This window comes from Rattus norvegicus, chromosome 5 (assembly GCF_021556685.1).
Source record: "Rattus norvegicus strain SHRSP/BbbUtx chromosome 5, alternate assembly SHRSP_T2T, whole genome shotgun sequence".
Taxonomy (NCBI): Eukaryota; Metazoa; Chordata; class Mammalia; order Rodentia; family Muridae; genus Rattus; species Rattus norvegicus.
In genome coordinates this window covers 152,039,384-152,060,416 of record NC_141538.1, presented here as the reverse complement: position 1 = coordinate 152,060,416, position 21,033 = coordinate 152,039,384, and the positions used below count along the sequence as shown (strand labels likewise).

Here is a 21,033-nt window from a genome sequence, read left to right as displayed (position 1 = left end):
TTTAAAGCCTTATTTTTATTTATGTTGATGTGTAGGTCTCTGTCTGTTTATGCTACCTGAGTGTGCCCATGAAGGCCAGAAGAAGTTTAGATCTCGTGGAGCTGAATTTACAGGTAGCTGGAGCCACTCGGTGTGAGTGCTGGTGACTGAACTCCGGGGCCTCCGACAGATCAGCAAGTGATCCTTATTCTGAAACCTTCCAACCCCTCCCATCCACTCCTTTATAAGATGGGGACTTGTTCTTAGTCTAGGCTAGCCTTGGGTTACTAGCACAGGCTGGCTTTAAAGTCACAGCAATCTTGCTGTCTTGGCTTCGCAATAAAGACAAAGGAATGTATAAACAATTGGAAGTGACCCTTCTTCCAACTTTGGGCAAGTAGGGACTTCTTGGTCCCTGTCACTTCACTGAGGACATAGAGGACGGAGGATGCGGAGCACCATCAGACAGTGGCATCTACATGATGACTTGCTCTCCAAAACTTTGGCTCTGGGCAGGGCAGCTTGCCTGTCGAGGGAAATTGGAGTCATGGAGATAACCCTCTCCTCGGGGCCACAACTTAGTTCATCATTGAGCACTTGAGCTAGAATCAGGGAATGGGTGAAGACTCATTTGACTAATTTTGTAGTTGGGCTTGGGCCACAATCAGACCAATTCTTTCACAAGCTGAACTCCGCTGGCTTCTACACACCATTCCACAAATGCTGTAAATGAGGCTAGTGCAGGAGCTGGGGCATGATTCTGTTTCAGCCAACTACTGTTCTATCTGCTTGACCTGTGCACCTGCAGGGACCAGGAGTTCACATACACACGCACACACACACACACATACTCACACACTCACACACATACAGACACACTCACACACAGACACACACACTCACACACTTACAGACACACATACAGATACACACACAGACACACACACTCACTCACACACACACATACAGATACATACACAGACACTTACACACTCACTCACACACAAATATACACAAATACACACAGACACACACACTCACATACACACACTCACACACACAAATAAACACAGACACACACACATACACATACACAGACACACACACTCACATACACACATACTCACTCACACACACAAATAAACACAGACACACACACATACACATACACAGACACACACACATTCAGATACACACACAGACACACACACTTACACACTCACTCACACACAAATACACACAGACACACACACTCACATACACACACAAATACACACAGACACACACAGACACAGACACACACACATACACACTCGAACACACATACACATTCACACACAGACAGAGATACACACACACACCCCCATGCACATGCACATACACATACAGACACACAGACACACATATACATTCACACACACATATGCAGAGACACACACATACAGACATACACAAACAGAGAGACACATACAGAGACACATTCGCACACACAGACACATCCACACGCACAGACATGCACACATACACATTCATACACACACCTATACACAGAGACACATTAATACACACACAGACACATTAATACACACACAGACACATACACAGACACATACACACACATACCTATCTGATGCTACAGAAGAAAAAACAGGCTACAGGGCCTTGTAACTATGCCTTAAGGGGCAGGCTGGGTTGTGGAATGCTCTGATAAGGTTATTCATGTGGTATAAATAAGTTCTTCCTCTCCTTCGTTTCTTCCTCCCCTCGGGGAATCTAAGGGTAGTGCCTTTTTTCCCTCTTTCTTCTCTTCTTCTTCCCCTTCCTCCTGTTCTTCTTTGAGTCAGAGATTCTCTATATTGTCCTGACTGTTCTGGAACTTGATATATAAACCAGGCCGGTCTCAAACTTACGTAGATCTACCTGCCTGTGCCTCTTGTGCTGGAATTAAAAGTGTGCGTCACCACTGCTCTGCACAGAGCCTCATGTTTTGCTGAGCATACATGACCACGGAGCTCTGTTCCCAGCTGACGTGATATAAATACTCATGTAGTTTGAATGCAAATGTTTATACCAAAGCTGAGTGTTTCCTGGGCCAAGTCTATGCGCTCTGATTCCTCAGCTCTGACCAGATGACTTCTTGGGGTTTACACACACACACACACACACACACACACACACACACACACAGATTCCTGGGCCCCATTTTACAAAATGGAATCTCAGGGAGGTACTATCTGCTGTTTTTGGTCCGTGGTTCTGGTTTTGTGCTTTGGACTTTGAAGTTGGGTCTCTGTGCAAAGCCATGTACAGAACTCACAAACCTCCCGCCCCAACGCCCAGTGGCTGTCCTGAATGGACAGAGGAATCTTTGCGAGTGACCACAGAGAGTGCTTTCTGACCTAACCACATGCACGCTATAGTTTATCTAGAAAGGTAAAACTAAGATGTCCAATAACAAAGTGGGGTTAACGAGCTGGTTAAGCAGTTCTGAGCATCCAGGGCTTTCACAGAACCCCTGAGTTTGGAGTTCCCAGCACCCACATGACAGCTGACTGACAACTCCAGCTTCCGGGGATCCAGTACCTCTTTTGGGCTTCTATGGGCAACTAGATCATGTGCATGTACTCCCCCACAGACAAACACAGAGGAATAGAAATAAATCTTTAGCCAGGTATAGTGGTGCACACATCTTGAATCCCAGCACTCAGGAGGCAGAGGCAGGTGGATCCCCTGTGGGTTTGAGGCCAGCCTGGGCTACAGAGTAAGTTTGGTGTGGGCTACACAGAGAAAACCTGCCTTCAAAAATCAAAATATCAAAGCAAAACGAAGCCAATCAACAGCGTGGTGCATCGTTACCCCAGGGAAGGCAGAAAGGAAGGCTCAGCGCTGAAGAAGGTTAAATGGAAGAAAGACACTGGCGGAACTCGGGGTTCAGACAGGATTTGCGTGGAGGCGAGGGAGGGGAGCACATGCACGGAGCACACAGAGGAAAGTCAGCAGGGGAATGGAAAAGGATTTGGAGGCAGAGACAGAGCAGCATGTTCTGAGAACACCACGTCTTGCCAAATTTGAGTATGTACTAATAAGCAGTTCAAACAGGGATTGGTGAATCCAGATTATATAAGGTTTAAGAAGTCAGGCAGAGGAGCTCAACCTGCTCACCATGGGAAAACAGGAAGCCAATCAAACCACTGAGCAGACTCCAAGAGGCAGCAGGGGCAGATTCTGCAGCATATCTGAGAGGGAAACCTACCACTTCTTTTTGGCTGAGCTCTCCAGAGGGGAAAGGCCAGCAGAGGGTCTGTGGGACGTTGCCTGAGTCTGGCTTCCCATCAGACACCAATGCCATCTTCCCCAGTGTCACACGAGTTCTCCTGCTTCTTCCCAGTAAAGTCAGCAAAGAGAGTTCACAGGGAGGCTAACCAAGGTGTCATGGTTTAAAGCCACGCTGACCTCTAAGCTAGGAACCTGGAGGAGGCTCATGAAACCCTGGCTTTTCTAAAGGTTGAGCACATTACTGGTCTGGAAATTCCCCCTGATTCAGGAAGCAGCTTGACCACATTGAACGCTTTCTGAATGTGTTCTTTCTAATTCTTCTGGTACCATGACTTGTAAACTATGATCTTTTAGGAGGCCACTGAAGGACACGCTGGACCTGCTGAGGTAAATCGCTCCTTCTTTTTCTGATTCCCTGAGAGCTCCAAGACAGGAAGTTTCAGAAGCCAACGCTGGAGCCAGAGAGCCAGGCCCTTGGGTGATTGAAGGTTTTCTGGTTTCAAATTAGACAGAAAACCAAATTAGCAAATTAATTGTTGGATGTGTTTCCCCTGCTCTCCATCAGCTGCTGCAAGACCAGTAGCCAATGAAAGGCAGTTTCTGGCTGCCCCAGAGAGGGGGCAGGGTTCAGAATCAGGTTCTGCCAGCCTCCAAGTGTCAGACATGTTAATTTTAAATTACTTTTGTACAGCCTGGTGTCAAAATGATTAAAGCATGAAGAAAAAAAACAGGAAGGAAGGAGAGAGAAGTGAAATGGTTTACCTGGTGTCAGCAGCAGGGACACTGAGACATTTCAGCTGGCTTCTTTCTTTAAGATAAACCAGGACTAAGTAAATGCCCTTTAGGGAACACCTAAAATGGAGGAAGAGAGGTGTGTGGTAGTCACTATTTCTGTAAATCGGTCTGCATCACTGACAAGAACACACTGTCATCCCCTATAGAAACTCTATTCTGATCAGAATATGCTAAGTATATTTTATATTTAAAATATCAAATAATGTCAAGATAGAGCTTTGCTTGCCTAGCATTTAAAGGCACTGGATTTTCATTTTTAAGTATTGGAGGAAAAAATAGTGTATCAAATCACCGCCACCAAAATGCTATGATTTAAGGGTTGCTGTGCTCTTACTACAGATGAGAGAACTGGGGCTGGACTAGGTAAAGTTGGTTCTGAGCATGGTGGTATGTGCCTGCAATCCTAGCATGTGGCAAGTGTAAGCAGGAGGATCAAGAGTTCAAGGCTAGGGGTTGGGGATTTAGTTCAGTGGTAGAGCGCTTGCCTAGCAAGCGCCTGGCCCTGGGTTCGGTCCCCAGCTCCGGGGGGGGGGGGGGAAGCGGAGAAAAGAGGGGTTGGGGATTTGGCTCAGTGGTAGAGCGCTTGCCTAGGAAGCGCAAGGTCCTGGGTTCGGTCCCCAGCCCTGGAAAAAAAAAAAAGAAAAAAAAGAAAAAAAAAAGAAAAAGAGTTCAAGGCTAGCCTCTGCTCCCTAGCAGGCTTGAGGCTAGGGGGGGCTACATGAAAAAAAAAAAAAGATGGCTGCAGAGATGGCTCAGCAGTCGAGAATATTTGCTGCTCTTTCAAAGTACCACATGCACCACAGCTCCGGGAGATCTGATGCTCTCTTAAGACTTCACAAGCATGGGTTCGGTCCCCAGCTCCGAAAAAAAGAACCAAAAAAAAAAAAAAAAAAAAAGACTTCACAAGCAGCGCAAGGCCCTGGGTTCGGTCCCCAGCTCTGAAAAAAAAAAAAAAAAAAAAAAAAAGAAGACTTCACAAGCATCTTCATGCAAGCACACATACACAATACAATAATAATAATAATAATAATAATAATAATAATAATAATAATAATACCCTGGATGGCCTGGAACTCACTGTCTAAACCAGACTAACTAGCTTCAAACTTCCACAGATCTGCCTGCCTCTGCTTCCTGACTGATGAAATTAAACCAGGAGTTGCCCATACTCGGCAACATCTGGGCTTTCATGTGGGTTGTGGAAATCAAGCACACATCCCCATGCTTGAAAACCCAAGCTCTTCTTCTTCTTTTTTTTTTTTAAATCTTTATTTATTTTATGTGTAAGTACACCATAACTGTCTTCAGACACACCAGAAGAGGGCATCATATCTCATTACAGATGGTTGTGAGTCACCATGTGGTTGCTGGGATTTGAACTCAGGACCTCAGGAAGAGCAGTCAGTGCTCCCAACCGCTGAGCCATCTCTCCAGCCCCCAACCATCACATAGCTTTTTTTTTTTTTTTTTTTTTTTTTTGGAGCTGGGGACTGAACACCCAGGGCCTTGTGCTTGCTAGGCAAGCGCTCTACCACTGAGCTAAATCCCCAACCCCGAAAACCCAAGCTCTTCAATCGCTGAGCTATCTCTCTACCCCGTGCTGTACAAGAATCTCCCAAGCATGTCCAGAGATATAAAAGCCACTTTTCAGAACAATATTGCTAATGTCAACAAAATGACATTGAGGGAGAACACTCCTCAAAACTGTCTGGATCCAATTTTAAAATTTTAGACACTTTTTAAAAAACATTTTACTTATTTATTTGTTTTATGTATATGAGTATACTATAGCTCTCTTCAGATGCACCAGAAGAGGGCATCGGATCCCATTACAGATGGTTGTGAGCCACCATGTGGTTGCTGGGAATTGAACTCAGGACCTCTGGAAGAGCAGTCAGTGCTTTTAACCGCTGAGCCATTGCTCCAACCCCAATTTAAAACTTTTTTATTGAGAACATTTATACTTTCGTTTGTTTGTTTTAATATTTATTTATTCTTTTATATTATAAATATATTTGATATTGTAAATATTATATTTTATATTATAAAAATACTTTTTAATGTGCATGTGTGAGTGCCTACACATAGGTACATGAACCAGGTTCATGACTGGTGCCCAAAGAGGACAGAAGACAGGATTGGATCACCTGGAACTGAAGTTACAAGTGGCTGTAAGCCACCACGTGGGTGCTGGGATGAGAACTCATGGTCTCTGCCAGTGCTCTTAACAACTCACTCATCTCTTCAGCCAGCCACGCCTAGTTCTGTTGGCTTTTCCCCCCAAAGTAAAGTAACCTGGGGGGACTGAGGACAAACGTGAGCTGGTAGAATGCTTGCCTAGGCTATCTCTCAGGGCGATCTCAACTTCCAAGCCGTCAGGGGACTACACAGTAAGGCCTGCCCTCAAAATATAATAAATAAATCTATAAGGACAAGATCAGATGGTCACTCTGGTAAACTCAGAAATATTGAGTCACAGAGGTGGTTATGGTGGCATCGATTCCTGTAAGCCCAGCACTGGGGAAGGAAACACAGGCTGTGAGTTCAAGGACAACCTGAATTCTATAGTGGAGACTCTTTTTCTTTTGTGGGGGATGGGGGTTGTTTTGTTTTGTTTTTCCAGACTGTGTTTCTCAGTGTAACAGCCTTATCTGTCCTGGAACTCAGTCTATAGACCAGGCTAGCCTTGAACTCACAGAGATCCACCTGCCTCTGGGTCATGAGTGCTGGGACTGAATTCTATGCTGCTGCCTGGCTTGGTCCCACAATATTCTCTTCAAAAATGCCAAAAGCTGGGGATGTGGTCCATGGTGGGCTGTTTGCCTAGCTCGTGCAAAGTCCTGGCTTCATCTCCAGCATCCCGAGAGAACTGTGGAGAACAAACTGAGCCCTAGAATTTCAAGAATGTATTATCTGCAGACTCTTAGTGCTAATCCTGTGCTTTCCAACAAACTAAGGAGACAGGTTATACGATTTTCTCAGTTTGCTGTATCCCAGATTATAGCCCAGTGTCACGCTGGCCCATTATAATGAACATTTCCAGTGTCATTAGACACAGATTTTTGTCCCATTCGAAGGTGGTCTAGTTTTTATTTACAGGACCTATCCATAGTCTCCCATAAAGTTCCTGCCCATCTGTTCCAAGGCCTTGCTATACCCCACCCAGGACAAGTCTACTTCCTTTGTAAAACAAAACAAAAAAAAATCAAAAAGCCAAAAACACCAAAACCTTAAAAAAAATTTTTTTTTGAGACAGGGTCTTAGCCTGGAACTTTCTGTGCTCGGCTTTAGTTTTTATTATTTTTTAAAAATATTTAATTTTATGTATATGAGCACACTGTAGCTGTCTTCAGACACACCATAAGTGGGCATCAGATCCCATTACAGATGGTTGTGAGCCACCATGTGTTGCTGGGAATTGAACTCAGGACCTTGGGAAAAGCAGTCAGTGCTCTTAACCGCTGAACTAACTCTCTAGTCAAGCCTGGAATTTTCTACATAGACTGGGCTGGCCTCAAACTTGTAGAGATCGGCTAGCCTCTACCTCAATAGTGCTAGGATTTCGGGCATGCAAGACCACACCACGCTTATCAAGTCCAGTTCCTTTTCCATCACTTCTAAATCCAACTTTCCTGATAAGCAGGGATCGAAGCTTTTGCCTTAATTTGGTTAATTGTTCTCATTATGATACTCCTTAAAGGAAGCCTCGTTACTTAGGAATGGTTTAACCAAGCCGAAGGCAGCCTTTTCCCTGTTCCAGGAGCTGTGTTTCCATGAATCCAACCTAGAGTGATTCTTGTTCCAAAGCCCTCTGAGGAGAGACAGCGGCCAACTCCTCAGGACCTTCCCAGCCTCCAGCTCAGGTGGTTGTGTTTACATTTCTTTTGTGGCTCTGTCAGAACACGCCCACATGCTTCTCTTCTGCATGACCTTGATCCTCTTTCTCTGCACTGTACTGCGGATCCGAACTGCACACAAGCTACATTTATTTTTCTCTCACCTTTCATTACCTCCCCTCTTCCCGCTCTCCCTTCCTGACACCTCCCTGGTCCACCATGGGAGTATCCACGCTGTTTCCCAGGCAGCTTCCTTCCTTTTATCAAGTAGTAGACATGTTCCAACGCATCGCTGTGCCACTGCCCAAATGTGTCTCTCCTGGTTGGTTAGCACTTTAGAATGCATGCGCTGACAGTGGGACTCTGGTTTCCAAGACACTAATCTGATTTGGGAACGCTTCCTCTAAGCAGATCTCAGATTTCACTTCCTTGAAGTTCCAAAGCAAAGAACCTCTCCTAGGAGCTGCTCACACAGACAACATTCTCCATGAAAAAAGTGAATAGTCACCGTTCCTTCCTCACACAGTTAAAAGAGGATCAGCTTGGGTGACAGGCGGCAGCTGGAAACGGCCTGTATTCAAATCCTAGAACTATTGTTCTCAGCCTGGGTGTTCCGGGTCTAGCGATCCAATGCTAGAATGGTGGCAGCAACTGTGGCCAACTCTGGGACCTACTGTGAGGAGTTAAATCACTCAGAGCATTTAGAACAAGGTCTAGTCCTCGAATAGTTAAAAACAGCTATTGTTATTATTATTATTATCCCCAGAGTTGTAAAAGGTCCTTCTTGTGTCTTTGCAAACCTTGGTGTGGAGGTGCCTTTATAAGGAAGCGGACTTTCAGACAGAGGCTCAGGGTCATTTGTGAATGAATGCCCTCAATCTGGGTTATTTAAGAGGAAGACTAAAGGCCAGAAAACCTGCAATCTACCAGAGCTGAGCCCCAGACTTAGAGCTTCCTTTCCTGCGGACTGGAAAACAAGAAAGCAGAGACAACAATCAACAAACCCATTTCAGACAGAAATAAGCCTAGGTGGCTCCTAGCTGGACTTGACAAAAGGGGCTAAAAAGTTACAGTCTCCAGATTTAAAAAAAGCAAGAAAACACCACCTCTCCTGTCCCTTCAAAACTTTTATTTCTTGGTCATAGAGCTGTTTAGTATGAAATTCTAGAAAATATCAAGGGTCCCACAGACCCTTTTTTGTCACGCTGCATGGTTCACGGGTAGACTACACTAACATATAAGAAATTAGTTTAAGTTGTGTCAAATCACCTTAAAACACATTAAGTAAATGGGAAGCGACAGAACAAAGAAAGTGATTAAGCTGGTTTAACCGCATTCAAGCACACTGTGCTTAATCCCCTTCAGGGGTTCACGTTAAACAACAAATTCGGTTTCTTGGCCTAAATCTTTTTTCTTAAAAGAACACTTTCTTGCAAGTGTAATGTCTGCTTATGGTCTTTTCAGTCCCCGGGAAAGAAAAGAATTTACCTGATTGGGTTGCAATTTTAGGACAATATCGACTAGAAAACAGAAACAGAGGGCGATGGGTTATACAATTCTTGGAACTACTGAGGCATGGAAAGTGTGTGATTGTTCAGCCCCAGAAAAAAGCCAGTTAGTGACACCCGGGTTGAGGACTTCATCCAGCAGCGAATTAAATAAGGCTGCGAGAGAAAGAATAAGGTGTAATTAAGCCGGTGTTGTTCGTGCCTGCTTACGGGGCCTGGCAGTAATTTGGTTGAACACCCTTCATCTTGAGAAATTTGGCAGTAAGCTGGCACGAACCCAGCCCAATATTGCAAAATCTGGGAAATGTCGAAATGTGGCTGGCTCACTAAACTTTTCCGGGGTCTTTCGAATCATTTCTTTTTTTCCTTCCTCTCGGATTCAGAGAGCAGCGTGCCTCTTCAGAGAAGTCCACGAGTTTTTCTTTTTAAAGCACAAAGTCAAGGAAGCGTAGTCGTAAGGGCTGCCATCAACTTTCCTGACTTCGACCTTTGTGTGCACACAGGGGGCGGGGGAGAAAAAGGGTTGCGACTGCAAAAGCAGAGTTCCCGCGGTTGGTAGCCCTTTAAAAAAAAACCCCAACAACCAGTACTCCGGTTTCCGGAGTGAGAGCCAGGCGCGCCACCCTTCGCCCCAGCCCACTCCCTGTTCTTTTTAAAAGTCCAGAGAGGTCGCCAGGCTAAATGACATGTGGCCAACTCTGGCTGCCTGGGCCCAAGTTGCTCCAACAAGCTTCTCGAAAGTGGCTGCAAGTTCTCTGCCGGGGAAAGCGGCCAGTTCTAGAAAGTCCCGGGTCCGGTTCCCACGGAAGCGGCGCCCCCGACGCCTCCGTCGAGGCTGCGGCGAGCGGCAGGGGGCAGCAGCGGGAACCCGTTGTTCTGGAGGCGGGGTGGGGCGGGAAGCGCCCCCCACCTCGGCTTCCGCGCCCTCCCCTCCCCCCTCGCGTCCCTCCCCTGAGCAGAGAGGAGGGCGGGGACGCCGAGCCCTCCCCCGGGAAGGAGGGGGCCTGCTCGGCGCGCACCCCTCCCCCCCGGCCGGTTCTCCTGGCGCCCCGAGGCGGGAGTTTCCAGGAAGAGCTCAGAGCGCGGCCGCACCACCGGGCGCACGGACACGTTAAGTAGTTCCTCCGCGCGGCCTCATTTGGAGGGCGCTCTCCCACCGTCAGGGCCGGCCCGGGTCGGAACCCGGAAGAGATAGGGAGTGGTAGCTTGGCCGCGGGGACTTCAGGGCCGAGAGGTCTTAGAGGCCACTTTCGGTCCCTGGGGGATGTGAGGGGGCGGCACAACGAGTTCCGGCCTAGGGCTCGGGCGCGCCCGGTGGAGTGAAGCGCCGCGCGCTCGAAGCGCTCACAGAGTTAAAGTGGGCGGGAAAACCCGGAGCGGACTCTTCGGGAGCACGCCCAGGCCCTCCCGCCCCGCTCTTCGTGGGGGAGGGGAAGGAGACGCCAGGAGTCCCGGTCCTGGGCTCCCGAACCCCCCCACAGGAGAAACAGGTGTCCGCCCGTCCCCTCTAAGGGCCCCCCGCAGGCCTCGGGGGGCCGGGTGTCGCAGGGAGGGCGGGGCGGCTCCTCCTCTCCCAGCGTGCGCACCGTCGGTGCTCGCTGAGCTGGGGCAGCGAACCTCCAGAGCCAGCGGGCAGGAGGAGCGCGGCGCGCATGCGTGCGGTGGGAGCGCGCGTCCCGCCCCTTTCCTGAGCGAGTTCGCTCTTCCCCTCCCCCCCGCGTTCCTCAGCCGCCACCTCAAAGTCTTCCCCCGCAGCCCGCGCGCTCTGCTCGGGGGAGGCGGCCGGTCTCGCCCGTCCACTGACTAACCCCTTCACCCCAGTTTCGCCCCGCCTCTGCCGAGCTCCGGTACAAACTCCGCAGCCAAGGGCTCGCCTTTCGCATTCCCGCCTCCGCCCTCCCTCTCCCTCCCAACCCTAGAGCACTTCCTGCAAACTGCCGGGCTGCTCGGCTGCTTTCCGTTTGCGGGCGCGGCACCACCCTGTACCCTAGCTCCCTCTGCCTAGCCTGCTCCATTTTACAGATGGGGAACTCAAGGTCGACCCCTGGAGTTTTTTTTTCCAAAATGAAGCACGGGAACTGCCATACTGGAAGGGCAAACCTCGACTTTCCACAATTTAAGCTACTTCAGCTTCAGTCTTAAGCCTCCCGGGACCCTGCTGTCCCTCTGGTCTAAGGCAGCCCAGTTGGCCTGTGCCAGTGAAGCCGTTGACCCCAGGTCATGAGAAAGACTTCTAATAGAGGGGAGGCGAGATATTTGGCAAATATTTGTATTTGCTTTTTTGTGACAGTCTTAGCCCAGGCTGGCCTGGAATTCTACCTCAGGATGACCTTGAATTCCTGATCCGGCCTCCAAGTGCTGGGAATCCAAATACAGGGAGGGCCTCAAGCTTGCAACCAACTGAGCTACACCCCTGCCTTTAGTCATTTATTTATTTATTTATTTATTTTTGGAGCTGGGGACCAAACCCAGGGCCTTGCGCTTCCTAGATAAGCGCTCTATCACTGAGCTAAATCCCCAGCCCCATTTAGTCATTTAAAAACACAATCTGTATTATTTTCCCTTAAATTTTATACTTTAGTTATTCTAGAGACCAGTCTTTTGAGTTTTGAAAACACTTTTCCCCCCTCCCCTGAAAACACTTTTAAAGAATGTACTCCTTCAATAACATAAATCACACCATTTGGGAGAGGTAAAGACTCCAGATGTGGCTTAGGCTAGCCTTGAACCCTCGATCCTACTGCCTCAGCCTCCACATCTGGCTCTATTTTATCTTAAGAGATAACTTTTCTATTAGTACTGTTGGACTTATTTTCCGGGGCACTCCCAGGTCCCTAATGTCAGTTCTTCCTTGGGCTTCAGGCTCTAATTATAGTTAGCTCATGTCCGTAAGAGACTTGCAAGAGAACTGATGAAGCCAAGAGAATCCTCTGTGTGTGTGTGTGTGTGTGTGTGTGTGTGTGTGTTTGCATGGGTTAGAGGACAACTTGCAGGAATCTGTCTACCGTGTGGGCTCGTGGGAACTGATCTCTGGTTATCAGCTCTTTCCCTGTTGAGCCATCTGTGTGCCCCATAACCAGAAATGTAAGGGAACAACAGAAGACTTAGGTTGTAGTCTCCATATTTTGTGATTCCTTACTTCAGACTTAACTGTTTTGAGGGTTTCATTGTAAACCTTGTAAATATGGAGTTGGTTTTGTTCATTATCGATTTGCTTTGTCTTTTCCTCCCCTCTTGACAGGGCTGCTCTGTGTACCCCTGGCTGTCCTGGAACTCTTAAAAACATCTACCAGCCTCTGTCTCCCTAGTGTTGAGATTAAAGGCATGCACCACCATATTTTCTTGAGACGGGGTCTCCCACTGAACCTAAAGTTTGCCAATTCAGCTAGATCGGCTGGTCAGGCAAGCCTCCAGAATCTTCCTGTCTCTGCTTCCGTGTTGGAATTACAAAAAAAAAAAAAAACAAAGTCAAATTCACGACTGAGCTCCTACTGCAGGCCCTGGGCGCTGGAATTCCCGGTGTAGACTTGCATGCTTAGCTAAGAAAATCAAACTACTTTTTAGCCAATTTAGAAAATGGTATACATTTTTTTTTTTTTCTGGAGCAAAGGTCTCGCTCTAACTGGGACTAACTTAGTCCCTTTTAAGTAGCTATGGACCTAAGGCTAACCTTTAACTTATAGCATTCGCCTGCCTCACCTTCCTCACTACTGACACCACCCTGCTCACCACCCTGCTTGGGATGTCCTGATTCTGCAGGGTTCTGAAGATTCCCCTGGGCTTCTGCTTGGCCTTCAGGGTCTGCTGTTGGACCCTAGTCTGCAAGCCGATCCTCCGAGCGTCTGGGCTGAAGATAGTATAAACCAGGTTTTCAGCTCAAACCTATTTCATTTCTAACATTTAAATTCAGAAGTTAAATCGGAAGAATGTCAAGAGCGTTGTCTTTCTTAAGTAAAATGAAAAAATTACATATGGAAAATATATTACTTCTTCTTGAATCCAGGGATAATTTCCAGAACTCTCGTGTGTTATTGCATCGACACTCAACCTACAGCAGTGTCTTGGAGAAGTTAGAGTCGTTTTGCTGTCGTTTATGCCGCTCACTGAATGGGCACTATGTGACTCTTGAGGGGAATCACATTATAAGACCAAAGAGGCTTCTGTCTGCAGTTTCACCGCTTTAGAGACTGAAGCAGGAGTATTGTCAGGAGGCCAAACTTAGCCCGAGCTACACCGTAAACTTCAGGCCAGCCTGGGCTAAAGAGTGAAGCTCCCAAAAGAAAAGGTATGCACAAGAAGGGGCAGTGAGATGGCATCTTTCTGCCAAATCTGAAAACTGGAGTTGGATCCCTGGACCCCACATGGTGGTAGGAGGGAACCAACTCTTGCAAGTTGTCGTCCAACCTCCGCATGTGTACACACTCACACTATATACACAGACACACACAGTGAGAGAATTAGGACTCAGTTGACACAGCTTTACCACCCAAGCAGGTGGAGCCGATGTAAATTCCCCAAACCAGAATGGAGCAAACACTTGTAATCTCTTACCAGGAGGCAGCGTAGTCTCAGGTCACCGTGAGCCTAGGTCAGAGTGAGAGACTGTCTCAAAAACAAGATGGATGGCTTTGGGAGAACTACGCCTGAGATTGGCCTCTGCTTTCCACAGGAGTGCACACACACGCACCCATACACATATGAAAATGCCCATAGCTGTCCATACAAAAATTAAGTTGACAGGAAGAGTAACATGACAGGCTGTCAGCCTCTCAGGTCAGACTGGGATCCAGGCCCTATCATCAGCCTCTGTCTTAGAGCAGATCAGTATTGTAGATTTTGTGTCCAAGCTGGCTGCTGTATTTACTCACTAAGTTATCTAGCTTCTGGGTATTGAACTCAAGGGTCCATGTGTGCTAGGCAAATACTCGTTCCTCCTGTTATATTCCCAAGTACATAGAGTGTACTGTGTGCCCCCTTCATCATCCCCCCGCCCCCGCCTCGCTCTCTGAGACAAAAATCTTACTGTGTAACCCAAGCTTCTGGTCTCAAACTTCATATCCTTCTACCTAAGATGTCCAAATGTTATGATACGTGCACACAACCCAACACTCAGCTACGAAGTCTGGATTCCTCTCCTCTCCTTCCCACCTCCTTTTTTAACAGGGTCTCTCTCACTCTGTTGTTCAGAAGAACTAGAATTCGCCACGTCCCTGCCTGATCTTGGATCTGTGGCAAATGTCCCAGCTGCCCTACCAAGTCTTATGATCACAGGTGTGTGCTTTCACACCCAGATAAGCTGGGCGGGTTTTTTTTTGGGGGGAGAGGTTTTGAGACTAGGTCTCAGGTAACCTAGGCTATGTTCTAATTTACTTTCTTTTGGGTTGCATATTACATGTTAGTATGTGTGCATGTATGTGTACATGTATGTGTGAATAGAGACCAGACGTCGATATTGGGTCTTCCTCCATTTCCATCTATCTTTGGTGGTGGTGGTGGTGGTGGTGGTGGTGGTTTCGTTGTCGTCGTTTGGTTTTGGTTTTGTTGCTGTTGCTGTTGTTTCTGTCTGAGACAGGGTCTCATTATGTAGCTTCGGTCGTCCTGGAACTTGCAATGTAGAACAAGCTGGCTTGGAACTTAGAAATCCCCCTGCTCCTGCTTCTGAGTGTTTGAGTTGAAGGAGTGCACTACTATGACTGGCCAAACAAGGGTTTTTAACTTACGTTTCTCCAGTGGTTTTAGAGGCTCAGTGTACTAGATGAATAGACAAATGAAGCCTTTCTATTACTGAGCCTGCTAAAGACGTTCTGAGCACTGTCTCTGTTTTTCACTTATCGTTACAGTTTTTCCTTCATTTTATTATTACACATACATATGACACACACACATACAACACACACACATACAACACACACATACACATACACACATACAACACACACATATACAACACACATAACACACACATATACAACACACACACACACACACACACACACACCACACATAAAACACAAAATACAAAATATGTGTAAGGGCAGACAACAGCTTACAAGAGGCTGTTCTCTGCATCTAGGATCCTGGGGATTGAACTCAGGCTTGGCAGCAAGCACCTTAGCCCCCAAGCCGTCTCATTGGCCCATTATTCCATTTTTTTTTTTTTTTTTTTTTAGTATAGATTAGAGTTTATTTGAGGCATGGGGAGAGGAGTTGAGGATGGAGTAGAGACAAAGAAAGGCAGACAGAGACAGAGACAGAGACAGAGACAAACAAGAGGACGGGCCGACCATGAACACATGGAGGGAGGGGGAGGGGAATAGGGAGAGAAAAGACAGAGAGGGAAAACAGTAAGAGGGTAAGAGCTCCACTTTTATTATTTTATGATTTATTTTTTTACTGTGTTGTTGTTGGGCTTGCATGTATGTCTGTGTGAGGGTAAACTAGAGTCACAGACAGTTCTAAGCTACCATGTGGGTGTTAGGCATTGAGTCTGGGTCCACTGCAAGGGTAGCCGGTCAGTATTCCTAACCACTGAACCATCTCTCCAAACCCACCATGACTTCATTTAAAAAGAATTCATTTTATCTTATGTGTGTTTTGCCTGCAGTATGCCTGTGCCCTGCATACTGGGTGCCTGCAGGGAGAGTCAGACAGGGTAGGGAATCCCCTGGAACTGGAGTTACAGATGCTATGACCACCATATGCGTGCTGGAAACTGAGCTTAGCTTCTCTGCCAGAGCTTCTATCTCACCAACCCGCTACTCCATTTTTATGGGATCCTGACTAAGATCCTGAATTTCTCTCATTTCCACCTTAGTTTCTTTTCTGTTAAACTTGATGGACCTACACACTGGCCACCGAAGCCTCAGGGACAGAGGCAGAACTGGAAGACTCCAGCAGTTGAGGCGGAATAACATGTAGCCAGAGCTGACCTCCTCCTTGATGAGGCCCAGGATAAACCTTAACTCTTGGTTTTCCTACGTCCCAAGTGCAAGGACCACTGGAGTTCACCCGAGTGTATAGGACCAGGTGCCTACGCTAGGAGTCATCAGTCTTTCTTTTTCTGTTGTTGTCTTTAAAAAAATTACTATAGGGGCTGGGGATTTAGCTCAGTGGTAGAGCGCTTACCTAGGAAGCGCAAGGCCCTGGGTTCGGTCCCCAGCTCCGAAAAAAAGAACCAAAAAAAAAAAAAATTACTATAGAGGGTTGGGCACTATTAGCAGTACAAGACTTAAAGTTTTATCATCCAAAGAGACCACAGGTTAGGTAGGGTGGTGAGATAGCTCAGCAGGTAAGGACAATGCTGCCAAGCCTGGCTACCCATGTGCAGAAGGAGAGAACTGGTTTCTTTGACCTCCACATGTGTGCCATAGCAAGTACATGTTGGTGCTCGCGAGCGTGTGTGTGTGTGTGTGTGTGTGTGTGTGTGTGTGTGTAAAAATCTCAGATAATTTCATATCACTTTACGGTTGTTGCAGACACACGACTAGCTCCTGGCCGTTATTTATATTCTAGGATTTATTTTATGCATGTGAATGTTTTGCCTGCACCTGTATCTGCGCACCACATGCGTGCCATGCCCAAGGAGATTTACTTATTTTATGTGTATGAGTGTTTTGTCTACATATATGTGTTTACACCTCGTGCCTAAGGAGCTCAGAAGACAGTACTGGGTCCCCTGGATCGAGTTACAGACAGTGGTGAACTGAACCTGGGTCCCGGAGGAGCAGCAAATACTCTTCCAACTGAGCCGTGTTTCCAGCCCCACCCCCGTTGTAATAGGTTAATAAAGGCATTTGCTACGTGTGGTGGCGCGTGCCTTCAAACCTAGCTCTTAGGAGGTAGATGGAGGAGGAGGAGGGTCAGCAAGTCAGGGCCAGTTTCAGCTGCCTAGTGAATTCAATTTGCAAGAGTTTCCTTCTATGATGTGAGTCCTGGATATAGAACTTGGGTTACCAGGTTTGGCACCAATCACCTTTTCCTGCTGAGCCCTCTCGCTGGCCCATAGAGTTGTAATTTTTTTGTTTTTTTGAGACAGGTTTTCTCTGGTTAAGAGCCCTAGCTGTCCTGAATCTCACTATATAGGGTAGGCTGGCTGGCCTTGAACTCACAGAGATCTGCCACTTTTTGTCTCCCAAGTGCTGGGGTCAAAGGCATGCATCACATGCCCTGACGAATTTGTAAACCTTTTGGTAACTTTTAATATGATACAGAAGAGTTTCAGAATCCGTGCTTTAGTCAAAGTAACAGTAATGATTGATCAGTCATGGAATGAAAATGTATTAAACCATAGTTGTAAATATAGCTCTCTAAATGTAGAAGGAAGAAGCTTCCTGATAGTGAGTAATAAATCTGTGTGGGTCAAGACCCTTTGGAAGTCAAACAACGCTTTCACAGAGCTCACTTAAGACCATTGGAAAACAGAGACTTGCTTTATGATTCATAACAATAGCAAAGTTACAGTTATGAGGTAGCAACAAAAATATTTTTATGGTTGGGGTCACCACGAGGATCCATATGAAAGGGCCGCAGCATTAGGAAGGTTCCATAAAAGATAAACTCAGTCATGGGTGCTCGAAACAGAGGATGACAGGCTGATGCTGAATTCTTGCAAGGCAGTGTGTTTTTCCATAGGTTACTAAATAATTATATGGGGAAACAAGTGGGAGAAATTCACTGGTACCTCCCTGGCCAAGTCATCAAACCCAATGTCCCTTATGTTGGGACAAAGTGACTACATATGCCCAGAAGGTGGCTGGAGAGATTTCTCAGCAATTGAGAGTACTTGCTGATAACCTGGTGTTGTGTCGAAGGCCTTTGATCCCAGCACTTAGGCAGGCAGAGGCAGGTGGCTCTCTGTGAGTTCGAGACCAGCCTGGTCTATGTAGCGTGAGTTTCAAGGCAACCAGGGATACACAGAGAAATCCTGTCTCAAAACAACAACACCCCCCTCCCTAAAAAAAAAAAAAAAAAAAAAAAAAAAAAAAAAAAAAAAGCTCCTTGTGCTCTTCCAGAGGCCCCAGGCCTTGGTTCCTAGCGCCCAGGTCACACAGCTCACAATAGAGTGTAACTCCTGCCCCAGGCGTCTGAAGACTGGCATCCTTAGTGCCAGCACCTTCACCTATTTATATTCAAGTAATTAAAACCAAAAGAGGCCACGAGGACATGGCATTGCGGCAGTGGTAAATCTCCCAGAAATGCATACGCTTTATCTGGTCACGAGGAAATGTCAAATAAACCCCACCGAGAGCCATTCTATAAACTAACTGACCTGGACTGTTCAAACATGTCGTGAAGGTCAGGAAACAGAAAAGAAAAACCTGGGGAACCGGTCAAGATATAACGAGGCAAAGGAATCGCAGAAACTAAAGGTGATGGCTGGTTTAGGATTTGGTTCTGGACCAGGAAAAATAGTGGCTTAATGATGTTGTTAGGACAGCTGTCAGAATCTAAGAGGAACCATGCGCTGAATAGCTGTATAACCCTGCTACATTGTTGCACAGTGCTGTGGTTACACAGAACAACGATGTTCTTGGTAGAGAGAAGTAAAAGCATGTGATATCCCTCTAGTCAAGCAGTTCAGAAAAAAATGTGCAAATATTTGTAACCGTGTTTGTAAAGAAAGGAAACAAAACCAAACAGAACAAAATGGAAACGACTTACGATTTGAATTTTTTCTTTCCCTTTCAGATTGTCTTATAACCCAGCCTGGTCTAGAAGTCACTGAGGAGCTGAGACCGTCCCTGAACTCCCTGATGGTTCTCCTTCCCCTTCCCTCGCACGTGTAAAAGTTGAGATTTTGGAAACTGTACATTCGTTCAAGATCACCCAGCAGCTATTGGAGGAGCCAGGGCAAACCCCAGCTCCCAGACATCAGTCACGACAGCAACCGAACCCATCACTGTTTGCATTTGGATGGCAAAGGTTGAACCACCCTGAAACTTCTCTTTTCAGTTTGTTTTTAGTTCCCTAGAGCTGGTTCCTTCTAGCAGAAACCCAGAGTGCTGTAACCAAACGTTTCTTGTTTCTTTCAGTTCCCCCACGTGGACTAGGCAGCGAAGGGTTTGAAGTCTGTGAGCCCTGCAGTCGGGATGCCCCTTTCCTCTCCTAGGTTCACCCATGCGTCACTATCAACCTTTTCCTACTTATGGTTGGCGGCTTTTTGGTACTGTTTGCCTTCTTTCACAGAGGGATGCATTTAATCAGATACCACCCCAACCTTGTCCTTTGACCTTTTTTTTTTTTTCCGGAGCTGGGGACCGAACCCAGGGCCTTGCGCTTGCTAGGCAAACGCTCTACCACTGAGCTAAATCCCCAACCCCCACAACATTTTTTTAAAGATTCGTTTATTATGTATACAGCATTCTGTCTGCATGTATGCCTGCAACCCAGAAGAAGGCAGATGGTTGTGAGCCACCATGTGCTTATTGGGAATTGAACTCAGGACCTCTGAAAGAGCAGTCAGTGCTCTTAACCTCTGAGCCATCTCTCCAGCCTCTCCACACAATTTTTTAAATAAGAAAAAAAAAAGAAAAAGAAAAAGAAAAAGCATCTCTATTTAGTTGAGTGTTAGGGCACCTGCTTCTAATCCCAGCACTCAGGAGAAAGAAGCATCTTTATGAGCTTTAAGGGCCAGCCTAGTCTACATAGTGAGCTCCAGGCTACCCAGGACTTCAAAAAAAATAAACACATATGTTTATCCTCTACATAATGTGTTGCCTGTATATGTGTGTATGCATGCCATGGTGTGTATGCATGGGTCAGAGGACAACTAGGAGTCAGTTTTCTCAACCTGTGGGTTGTTGGGACTAAACTCAGGCTAGGCGGTAAAGGCTTTTACCACTGAGCTATCTTACTGGGCCCTCTTGCTTTTTCAATGCTTGGGATTGATCACTATGGCCTTCATCATGCTAAATCCAGGGTTATACCTGTCCCTCCTCCCTCCTCTAGTCTTGGTTTTGAAAAAAACTAATAATGGCCCTACCCTGGGTGGTGGTGGTGCACACCTCTAGTCTCAGTATCCAGGAGGCAAAGGCAGGTCAATCTCTTGAGTTTGAGGTCAGCCCGGTTTAAAGAGTGGGCTCCAGGCCAGCCAGGACTTCACAAACAAATCCTGTCTTTAAAAAGAAAAGAAAAGAAAAAAGAAAGGAAGCCATGTGTATACTAAGCGAGCACTGTACCATTGAGTCACATATTCCTTTCTGTCTGTTTTTGTTTTTGTTTTTGTTTTTGTTTTTTTTGAGACAGTGCATCACTATGCATCTGACTGTCCTGGAACTCCCTCTGTAGATCAGGCTGGCCTTCCATTCGCAGAGATTCACCTGTCCCTGCCTCCCTAGCTCTTTGACTAAAAGCATGTGCCATCACTCCCAACTTCCGTTTTCCTTTTGTTTTGAGTCAGGGTCTACATAATAGTAATTTTTTTCTAGTAAACTGAATAATGGCCGCTTTGTCAAAAAAAAAAAAAAAATCAAGGGGGTTGGGGATTTAGCTCAGTGGTAGAGCGCTTGCCTAGGAAGCGCAAGGCCCTGGGTTCGGTCCCCAGCTCCGGGGGGAAAAAAAAAAATCAAATCTATCATTTTCCATGTAAATCAGCTATTGCTAATTGTCACCATGGAACCTGATGTCCCCCAAAGGGGCCG

General features: G+C 46.6%; 1 protein-coding gene and 1 long non-coding RNA gene across 3 annotated transcripts in view; both read left to right on the top strand.

Moving 5' to 3' along the window:
- Positions 1-21,033, top strand: part of Cnksr1 (connector enhancer of kinase suppressor of Ras 1) — a 460,720-nt gene that overhangs the window by 409,763 nt on the left and 29,924 nt on the right. The gene's annotated exons all lie outside the window — the stretch shown is intronic.
- On the top strand, positions 10,472-19,979 carry LOC120103000 (uncharacterized). 2 transcript variants are annotated; one of them, XR_015620507.1, is made up of 5 exons: positions 10,472-10,504; positions 13,398-13,679; positions 14,558-14,665; positions 19,082-19,315; positions 19,426-19,979. It is a non-coding gene; the product is annotated as an uncharacterized LOC120103000 (long non-coding RNA). The 2 variants fall into 2 exon arrangements; XR_015620506.1 differs by having other exon boundaries at positions 10,472-10,884.